Here is a 10,919-nt window from a genome sequence, read left to right as displayed (position 1 = left end):
AGTGAGCACTATTAACACGTGGAGGATGCCATAGGAGACATCTCTGTCCATGCGTATAGACTGATGGAGAGAGAGGGGGTGGAGATAGATAGATGGATAGGGATAACTGTATGAGATAATATAGATTCTTGTTTTCAAATGGAACAAGACATTTAGTTTTTTTTTTTTTAAGATTTTATTTACTTATTTGACAGAGAAAGAGAGATCACAAGCAGGCAGAGAGGCAGGCGGGGGCGGGGGGAGGCAGGCTCCCTGATGAGCAGAGGCCGATGTAGGGCTCGATCCCATGACCCTGGGACCATGACCTGAGCCGAAGGCAGAGGCTTTAACCCACTGAGCCACCCAGGTGCCCCAAGACATTTAATTTTTAATTGGAATTAACAGAAGAAAAAATCAACTGGGGGTAAAAATGAAATGATTTATAAACTTAAAAAAATAGTTTCTTTACTACAAGAGATACTATTTCCCAAAACACGCCTTCAAGAGAAAGAAAACAAGTACAGGCCTACCTTACAGGTATTGCAAGTTTAGTTCCAGACCACTGTAATAAGGTGAGTATCAAATAACGTGAATATCACAATAACCCAGGGGAGCCTAAGCGGCTCAGTTGGTCGGGTGACTGCCTTCGGCTCAGGTCATGATCCTGGAGTCCCCAGGATCAAGCCTCCCATAGGGCTCCCTGCTCAGCAGAGAGTCTGTTTCTCCTTCTGACCCTACCCCCCACCATGCTCCCTCTTTCTCTCATTCTTTCTCTCCCAAATAAATAAATAAAATCTTTTAAAAAGTAAAGTGATTCAAATGGCTATTTTGGCTTCCCAGTGTATACAAAAGTTATGTTTATGCTATACTGTAATCTATAAAGTGTGCAATATCATTATACCAAAAAAGTATACATACCTTAATTTAAAAATATGGTATGGCTAAGAAATGCTAACCAACATCTGAGCTTTCGGCAAGACATATTTCAGCTGGCAGAGGGTCTTGCCTTGATGTTGGTAGTTGCTGACTGATCAGGGTGGTGGCTAACACATCTCTGGCAGCTGTGGCCTTACACAATGTATTTCTTTTTTAAAGATTTTATTTATTGATTTGAGAGAGAAGAGGGGCAGAGCACAAAGGGAATAGGAGTGGGAGAGGGAGAAACAGACTCCCCACTGAGCAGGGGGCGTGATGTGGGAATCGATCCCTGGACCCTGAGATCATGACCTGAGCCGAAGGCAGATGCCTAACTGGCTGAGACACCCAGGTGCCCACAAAATATATTTCTTAAATTATAAGACTTGACAATGGAAATTACTTCTTGATCTATGTGCTCAGAATGGATGTTGTGTGAGCAAACAAGAAAACGGCGTGAATCTCCTTGGAGAGCTCTATCAGAGCTTTTGGGCGACCATGTGCATTGACAAAGAGCAGTAGATATTTTGAGAGGAATCTTTTCTCTGAGCAGCAGGTCTCAATGGTAGGCTTAAGATACGCACTAAACCACATTGCAAACAGATGTGCTGTCAGCCAGATTTCGTTGTTCCATTTATGAAGCACAGGGAGAGTAGATTTTGCACAATTCCTAAGGCCCTTAGAATTTTCAGAATGGTGTATTTGATTTGGACCAGTTTAACGTTTACAAGGAAAGTCCTACAAGACTGCTTCTTGTTGGCTTTCCCAAGATCCCATCCAAGATGCTGCACGAAAAGCTTCTTCTCCGATGATTATAATGCCCCACCAACAGTGCGTCCGGCAGGCCCCTGGATCTGTCCAGTGTTTCAACAGAATTTGTGAACAGACCCAGGGCCACCCTTTGTTCCAGACTCCAGTAGCCCTCCAGCCGCTGGTGCAGCCTCAAACCTCTGTACAGCCTCAACCCTCGGAACCATCTCCTCAGCTACCCTCTGCCTCCGGGGCCAACCAACACCGGTTTTTGAGCTTAGCTCCCCGTTGCCAACCAACCATGAGCTGTCAGGTTCGCCAGAATTACTCCACCGAGGTGGAGGCCTCCGTCAACCGCCTAGTCAACATGCACCTGCGGGCCTCCAACACCTACCTCTCCCTGGGCTTCTACTTCGACTGCAGGGATGTGGCTCTGGAGGGCTTGGGCCGCTTCTTCCAAGAGTTGGCCCAGAAGAAGCTCAAGGGCGCCCAGAAGCTCTTGATGTTGCAAGAACAGTGCAGTGGCAGCTCCCTCTTCCAGGACGTGCAGAAACCATCCCACAACAAGTGGGAGAAAGCCCTGGACACCATGGAAACTGCTGTGGTCCTGGAGAAGAACCTGAACGAGGCCCTTTTGGATCTGCATGCCCTGGCTTCCTCTCATGCGGACGCCCATCTCTGTAACTTCCTGGAGAGCCAATTCCTGGGCGAGGAGGTGAAAATCATCAAGAAGATGGGCGACCACCTGACGAACCTCCGCAGGGTGTCCTGCACCCAGGTTGGGTGGGCGAGTATCTCTTCGAAAGGCTCACCCTCAAGTGTGACTGTTAGCCGCTGGAGCCCAGCGACCTTTGAGGGGCCCCTCTGACATCCCCTTAGTCCCAGGGCTTCTGTCTGGGTTTGTCCGAGCAGCCAGCTGCCAGGCAGCTTTTTAACCACCCGGGAGAGGTCCTCCCCCAAGCTGTGGACCAAATGGAAACAATAAAGCTTTTTGCGGGGGAGACAAGAAAAAAAAAAAAAAGAATTTTCAGAATGGTAAATGAGCATGGGCTTCAACTTCAAGTCACCAGCTACATTAGCCCCTAACAAGAGAGCCAGCCTGTCCTTGGAAGATTTGAAGCCAGGCATTGACTTCTCCTCTCTAGCTATGAATGTCCTTGATACATCTTCTTCCAACAGAAGGCTATTCTATCTGCATTGAAAATCTGTTGTTTAGTGTGGCCACCATCATGCGTTATCTGAGCTAGACCTTCTGGAGAACTCGCTGCAGCTTCTCCATCAGCACCTGCTGCCTCCCCCTACACTTTCATGTTACGGAGACGGCTTCCTTCCTCAACCCTCATGAACCCACCTCTGCTGGCTTCCAACTTTTCTTCTGCAACTTCCTCGCCTCTCTCAGCCTTCCTAGAATTGAAGAGAGTTAGGGCTGTGTTCTGGATTAGGCTTTAGCTTAATGGAATGTTGTGTGTGTTGACCTATCCAGACCACTCAGACTTTCTCCGTATCAGCAGTAAGGCTGTGTCACTGTCTTATCATTCATGTGTTCACTGGAGTAGCATTTTTTTTAAAGATTTTATTTATTTATTTGACAGAGAGAGATCACAAGTAGGCAGAGAGGCAGGCAGAGAGAGAGGGGAGGAACAGGCTCCCTGCCGAGCAGAGAGCCTGATGCGGGACTCGATCCCAGGACCCCGAGATCATGACCTGAGCCGAAGGCAGAGGCTTAACCCACTGAGCCACCCAGGTGCCCCTGGAGTAGCATTTTTTTTTTTTTTAAAGATTTTATTTCTTTATTTGACAGACAGATCACAAGTAGGCAGAGAGGCAGGCAGAGAGAGAAGGGAGGAAGCAGGCTCCCCGCTGAGCAGAGAGCCCCATGCGGGGCTCGATCCCAGGACGCTGGGATCATGACCCGAGCCGAAGGCAGCGGCCCCAACCCACTGAGCCACCCAGGCGCCCCATGGAGTAGCATTTTTAATTTCCTTCAAGAACTCTTCCTTTGGGGGCGCCTGGGTGGCTCAGTGGATTAATCCTCTTCCTTTGGTTCAGGTCATGATCCCAGGGTCCTGGGATCGAGCCCCGCGTTGGGCTCTCCGCTCATCAGGGAGCCTGCTTCCCTCTCTCTCTCTGCCTGCCTCTCCACCTACTTGTGATCTGTCTCTGTCAAATAAATAAATGAAATCTTAAAAAAAAAAAAGAACTCTTCCTTTGTATTCACAATTTGGCTAACTCTTTGGTACAAGAGGCCTAGCCTTTGGACTGTCTTAGCTTTTGACATGCCTTCCTCATGAAGCTTAAATCATTTCTAGCTTTTGATTTAAAGAGAGAGACATGTAACTCTTCCTTTCTCTTGAGCACTTGGAGGTCATTGTAGGGTTATTAGTTGGCCTAATTTCAATACTGTTGTATCTCAGGGAACAGGGAGGCCTGAGGACAGGGAGAGAGACGGGGAAACGGCCCATCAGTGGAATAGTTGGAACACATACAACATTTATCAGTTAAATTTGCCATGTCATTTGGGCAACTATTTATGTTGCCCCCCCCAAATTATAATGGTAATATCAAAGATCACTGATCATAGATCACCATAACCAATATAATAATGAAAAAGTTCAAAGTATTGCAAAAATTGGGGTGCCTAGGTGGCTCAGTCTGTGAAGTGTCTGCCTTCAGCTCAGGTTGTGGTCCCAGAGTTCTGGGATGGAGTCCCACATGGGGCTCACTGCTTGGTGGGGAGTCTGCTTCTCCCTCTCCCCGCTTGTTCTCACTCATTCAAATAAAAAATAAAAATCTTTAAAATACTGCGAAAATTACCAAAATGTGACAGAGACATGAAGTGTGCAAATGCTGTCAGGAAAATGGTGCCTATACCCCTGCTCGATGCAGGACTGTCACAAACCTTCAGTTTGGAAAAAACACAGTATCTGCAGGGCACCTGGGTGGCTTAGTCAGTTGAGCTTCCGACTCTTGATTTTGGCTCAGGTCATGATCTGGGCGGGGGGGTGGGGGTAGTCGTGAGATCGAGCCCCACATCATGCTCTGTGCTGGGGCGAGGAGCCTGCTTAAAATTCTCTGTCTCTAACCCTCTCTTTATCTCCCCCCACCCCACCACTTGTGCTCTCTCTCACTCAACAAACAAAAATGCAGTATCTGAAATGTGCAATAAAGCAAAGTGCAATAAAATAACATATGTGTGTATTGTGCAAACCCCTGAGATACAGTATTTTTTAAAAACTTATTAACTTCAAACAGTATGGATTGATCTACCTGCTGTGAAAACTGAGGGGAAGAACATCCCATTCTCCCACACTTACTGTTTTGGTTACTGACATTATTTATGCTTTGTCAGGGTTTTGTAACATTTCGATTCTATTCCTAGATTTTAATTCTCTTTCTTCAGTCTTAGTTCTAAGTTCTTAGTTCTAAGCTAAACAGTTTCAATACTTACCCTCATGGCTTCTTCATTCCTATGTTCTCTTGGCTGGCAGGACTTTACCATGGAGCAATTTCTTGGGTGCTGGCTTCCCTGAAATCTTTCCTTTTAGACAATCTCTGCCTAGTTCTTTCATGAAGTGAGAAACTTTGTAGATATTGCTTCATTGCCCTCAAGCTTTGCATGTTGCTGTGAAGTCTGAGATCAGCTCGACTCTGTCCTGTTGAAAGGGACTTCCTTTTCATACTTGAGACTAACCCAGCTTTAAAAATGGGGGGAAAGAGGGGCGCCTGGGTGGCTCAGTGGGTTAAAGCCTCTGCCTTCGGCTCAAGTCATGATTCCAGGGTCCTGGGATGGACCCCCACATCGGGCTCTCTGCTCAGCGGGGGGTCTATCTCCTCTCCTCTCTCTCTGCCTGCCTCTCTGCCTACTTGTGATCTCTGTCTGTCAAATAAATAAATAAATAAATCTTTTAAAAAATAAAATAAAAATGGGGAAAAATAATAAAAACAAAAACCGGAGGCAACTATGATGTGAGGGACGCCATGCTTTGTCAAGGCTTTAGCCTAGTGAGTATCTCATCCGAGCCCAGGAGATGTCTCTGAAGCCTGCCATCTTCTAAGAACTGCACGACTTGGCCTCTGTCTTGTACAACTACCAGGGATATTAGGAAACTTTGAGAAAAGTAACTCAGCCTCATAGGGCCTCAATTTCCTCTTTCATAAAATGACCCAGGTGGACCATGTCAGTGGTTCTCAGATTCGAAGGTGTTCAAAACAAAACAAAACAAAAAAACTAGTGATATGTCCCAAACTTGTAATGTGGACACACACACACACACACACACACACAAGGAAGGAAGGAAGGAAGCAAAAGGAAAAGAAAGTTAAGTTAAGGAAAGGGAAGGGAAAGGGAAGGAGGGAGGAACTACCATCTGCTATCACCACTGTTTCATAAAATAAAGGACATTTTTATTACCAAAAACAAGTATAAAAGACAGTATCTCTTAAAGACATTGCATTTAAGTTGAATAAATATAGCTTTTTGAAAAACTGACCACTTATTTCATGCATTTGGCCTCAGCGCAGCAATGACCTCTTCCTGGCCCAGCCCCTCTCAAAAAGAAGGTTTTGTAAGCCACAAGTTATGCTGACCTCACTGCCTTGCTCTCCAGGTCACACCTGTGAGCAAAGGTGAACCTGTTCTTGTTTTCCCAGGTTATGATGACTATACCCCAGTCCCTTGGTCTTTAGAAAGGAATCAGTCTCAATGTGAAATGTGAACCAACCAATAAGGAAGTAAGGAAGAAGATAATTCTGTGGTTGGGGTGATGGTGTGAATAGACAAGGAAGACAGACATTTTTCCTCAATTTCCTTAGTCATCACTGGGCTATATATAGATCAAGTTCCCCCATGGAGTATAACATTATAGTGTATTGCTCAAAATAACTTTTGTCTTATTGATATCATAGTGATAATGCCTTCCAGTGGGACTTGGCAACTGTGAAGTAAGCGGGAGGGAGAGACAGAGGAACAAAAATTCTAGTTGTATACAAACAAGGCATTGGTCTCAAGTATGCCTACCAGGGAGCTTGTAACCCATACCTATTCAATGTTGGCTTCAACCCAGGCTAGAGCTAAATGAAGGATCCTATTCTTTGGATATACTTGAGAGACATCCTATCACTTAACCTCTCCACATACCTCTGAATTAGGATCTCAGTATTTCTCTTTTATAGGGGTTGGAAACTAATGATCAGAACAGTAAAGAAATTCACCAAGATATCGCAGATGGGGCGCCTGGGTGGCTCAGTTGGTTGGGTGTCTGCCTTCGGCTCAGGTCATGATCCTGGGGTCCTGGGATCGAGCCCTGCCTTGGGCTCCCTGCTTAGTGTGTGTGGGGTGTCTGCTTCTCCCTCTGCCCCTCCCTCCTTTTGTGCAAACACTCTCTCTCTCTCTCTCAAATACATAAATAAAATCTTTAAGAAAAAACATCTCATAGCTAATAAGCTCTTTCAAACCTACGTCATTCTGGTTCAAAACTCATTTATATCACAAAGCCTCAGCAGCAGGCTTAGAAAATATTAGCCACTATTGAATGTTTCTAATGTGACTTCTTTTTTTTTTTTTAAGATTTAATTTATTTATTTGACAGAGAGAGAGATCACAAGTAGGCAGAGAGGCAGGCAGAGAGAGAGAGGGAGGAAGCAGGCTCCCTGCTGAGCAGAGAGCCTGATGTGGGACTCAATCCCAGGACCCTGGGATCATGACCTGAGCTGAAGGCAGAGGCTCAACCCACTGAGCCACCCAGGTGCCCTCTAATGTGACTTCTTTTTTTTTTTTTTCTATTTTTTTTCTCTATTTTTTTCTTTTTTTTTCTATTTTTCTTTTCTAATGTGACTTCTATCAAAACAAAACAGCAGCAACAAAAACCCCAAACAAACAAACCTAAAATCACTTAGTTGGAGAATTTCAATGATAATTGTTACTGTTCCAAGGCATTGAACTAGGAACTAAGCCTTCATATAAGCTACAGTTAGACTAGTGTTAATTCTAGAGCGCTGTGCTAGTCAGGATGGACCAAGTGATTCTGTAGCAGGCGACTCCTCAATCTCAGAGCCTTGACAAAACAACAGGACGTTTCCAAGCCCAGAGAGCCAGGGTCCCACGCCAACAATAGTGGCTCCATCTCAACGTGTACTTCCATGATTGCGGAGGTGAGAGAAGTGAACCTCACACATAGGCTCTTAAAGCGTCATCCCGGAAGGGATACATTTCACTTCCATTCATGTTTCTTTGGCCAAAGCAAGTCCTGTAGCTGTATTTCACAAGAGGTGGGGAAGTACATGCTACCTTGTGCCTGGAAGGAGGAAAGCTGGACATTTCCTTAGTGAACCACAGAAATCCTCCTCCCCACCTCTAGGGAACCACTCATCTATTTCCTGTCCCCACAGTTTTATCTTTTCCAGAATGTAATATAGATGGCATTACCCGGTATGAAGGCTTTTACATCTGGCTCTTTTTACTTAGCGCCTGGTTCTGAGACCAAAGCAGGGGCCTGCCTCCTGTGGTAGTTTGTTCCTTTTCTTTGCTGAGTACTAGTCCATTGTACCCTTGTTCCCCAGCTCATCAGGTGAAGGGCTTCCTAGCGCATCTTTAAAGTGTTTCATCTAGGGGTGCCTGGGTGGCTCTCTGCTCAGCGGGGAGCTTGCTTCCCTTCCTCTCTGCCTGCCTGCCTCTCTGCCCGCTTGTGATCTCTGCCTGTCAAATAAATAAATAAAATCTTTAAAAAAATAATAATAAAGTGTTTCATCTACAAATACCTGCTTGGGCTTCACTACAAGAGATCCTTGCTAAGCGTTCCTGTTCAGTTACATGTCACAGTTGTGCACATGCTTGCTATCAAGGAGTCACCAGCCTGCAGCTCCTAGAGTGACTGAGTGCCTAGGACCTTCAACTTCAGTGTGTTTCTTCTGTTGCAATGGTTCGTCTTCTCATTCATTCTTTTTTTTTTTTTAAAGATTTTATTTATTTATTTGACAGACAGAGATTACAAGTAGACAGAGAGGCAGGCAGAGAGAGAGAAGGGAAAGCAGGCTCCCGCTGAGTAGAGAGCCCAATGTGGGGCTCGATCCCAGGACCCCAGGATCATGACCTGAGCTGAAGGAAGAGGCTTTAACCCACTGAGCCACCCAGGCGCCCCATCACTCACTCATTCTGTTTTAGCAAATGCCTGTTAGGTGGCATTTGAACATCTAACATTCAACAGGACAGTCTTAATTCCCACCCTAAAAGATATCCAATTTTGTGCTCATTAACCACTTTGTTATATGGGGAGCAGGAGGAGGGGAGGGAAGGGGGAAATGACGGCAAGTCCAAGGTCTTTGGGGCCAGTTACTAGTGAATCAGCATTGAGATAACATTAATTCTGCAGTTGTCTTTCTTTGGGTGGCAAGGAGTTCCCTACTGTAGAGAACCAATATGTTCTCTTGGAGTTGCATTTCTTTGTTTACAGAGTCTTCTCACACGATTCTCCCTTTTAATCCTTACAACTCTGCAAGGCAGTCATTATTATGCCTGCTTTAGGGATCAGGACTCTGAGGCTCAGAGAGTTGAGCAACACCTTCGGCCTGAGATCACCATCAGGGAAAACAGCCAGGAAATTTAGAGAATGTCTCGTACCAGTGGTTGGAGCCCAGGCCTTGCAGTGGTGCTGTAAGTTTTTACAAGGTAAATAAAAAATCAATAAATATCTTTATTCTTGGCATCTCTCTCTCTTTTTTTTTTAAAGATTTATGTATTTATTTGACAGTGAGAGAGATCACAAGTAGGCAGAGAGGCAGGCAGAGAGAGAGGAGGAAGCAGGCTCCCTGCTGAGCAGAGAGCCTGATGTGGGGCTCAATCCCAGGACCCCAAGATCATGACCTGAGCTGAAGGCAGAGGCTTAACCCACTCAGCCACCCAGGCGCTCCTCTCTCCCTTCTTCTTAAAGATTTTATTTATTTGTTTATTTTAGAGAGAGAGAAGCTACACAGGGTGAGTCAGGGTGGGGCAGAGGGGGGAGGAGAGAGAATCCCAAGCAGACTCCATGCTGAGTGTGAGCCTAACACAGAACTCAATCTTGCAACCCTGAGATCATGACCCGAGTCAAAATCAAGAGTCAGGACTCTTAACTGACTGAGTCATTCCGGAGCCCCCGGCATCCCTCTTCTATCTTCCTGAAGTTCATGCTTGCTACTTCAGGTGGCTACAGGATGCCACAACCCAGTTCTGGGGATTCAGAGCTGTCTTGGCCATCCAGGATCCAATACACAAGGACTGTGGTCTACCCCCCTTATTTTTTGTCATTTCCCAAGCAACTGGAACAACTCAGTGTGCATTGATGAAGTCCTTTAAGTCCAAGAGTCTAAAAATATTTTTTAGATCTTTGCTTACTGGCGAATCAAATCTGGTCAGATGCACAAGTAGGACAAGCACTCTGGCCAGCTTGTCAGTGGACAGCAATAGACCCACTGTTAGGTCCTAAAACAATACCACGGGTGAGTGGGTCTGGAAATGCTCTGATGTCCCGCTGAGGTGGGTAGGAGAACGAGAGGGGTCAGTTCTGGGGTCCTGTTGAAATCTCCGTTGGGACAGGCTAAGAAAGCTGGGTTGAGGGGGACCTGGGTCAGGAGAGGAGAGTGCTGCTGGTCATGCCCACTCCGAGCTGTCTGATGGACTGCTACCCTGATCTAATGTGCCCAAAGTTCACCCTCAGGCACCAAGCCGACATGGTTAGCCTCTCCTAGTGACCAAGGTTTCCATCATACAGCGTCTGAGAGGCTCACCATCCCTGCCATGAGAGGAACTGAAGGAAGCAAATAATTAATGAACATCTATCTAGCCAGACAGCCATATTCACGGGCCAGCACAAGTGTGTCTCATGGTCTGCTGCTTTCATGTTCCACGGATTCTCCCGGCCATGGAGCACAGACACGCTTGCTTCTTGCCCCTTCCCGTCCAAGATGTGAAAAGGTGGCCTGGGGTGGTTGCGGGGGAGGCGTTCAGGAGGAAATACTGAACATCTGAACTGGTTATCTATTCTCCAATCCATAGAAAGGAAAGCAAACACCAGCAGGTGTTATGCACCTGAGTCAGGCTTTTTTATCATTTAGGTCAGTGTGTCCGTCCATCCATCCATCATCAAAAGTGTATTTCCTCACTGAGCTGGGCACTGAGGAGCCAGAAATGACTCAGTCCCTATGTTTGCCACACAAGAGTTTCCCAAAGAGTTCCATTGTTAACTCGTGAAAGGTAACCTGCTGCCCTCTGTTTGCTTGTTATTATGAGAAAAATACACAGT

General features: G+C 46.0%; 1 pseudogene across 1 annotated transcript; it reads left to right on the top strand.

Moving 5' to 3' along the window:
• The first annotated feature begins 1,945 nt into the window (after positions 1-1,945).
• Positions 1,946-2,475, top strand: LOC308344881 (ferritin light chain-like; annotated as a pseudogene). Its single transcript has one exon. The product of its transcript is annotated as a ferritin light chain-like (transcript).
• The last annotated feature ends 8,444 nt before the right edge of the window (positions 2,476-10,919 follow it).

The sequence above is a fragment of the Martes martes genome (assembly GCF_963455335.1).
Source record: "Martes martes genome assembly, chromosome: 1".
NCBI classification, from domain to species: domain Eukaryota; kingdom Metazoa; phylum Chordata; class Mammalia; order Carnivora; family Mustelidae; genus Martes; species Martes martes.
This window is presented reverse-complemented; position numbering and strand designations above follow the sequence as displayed.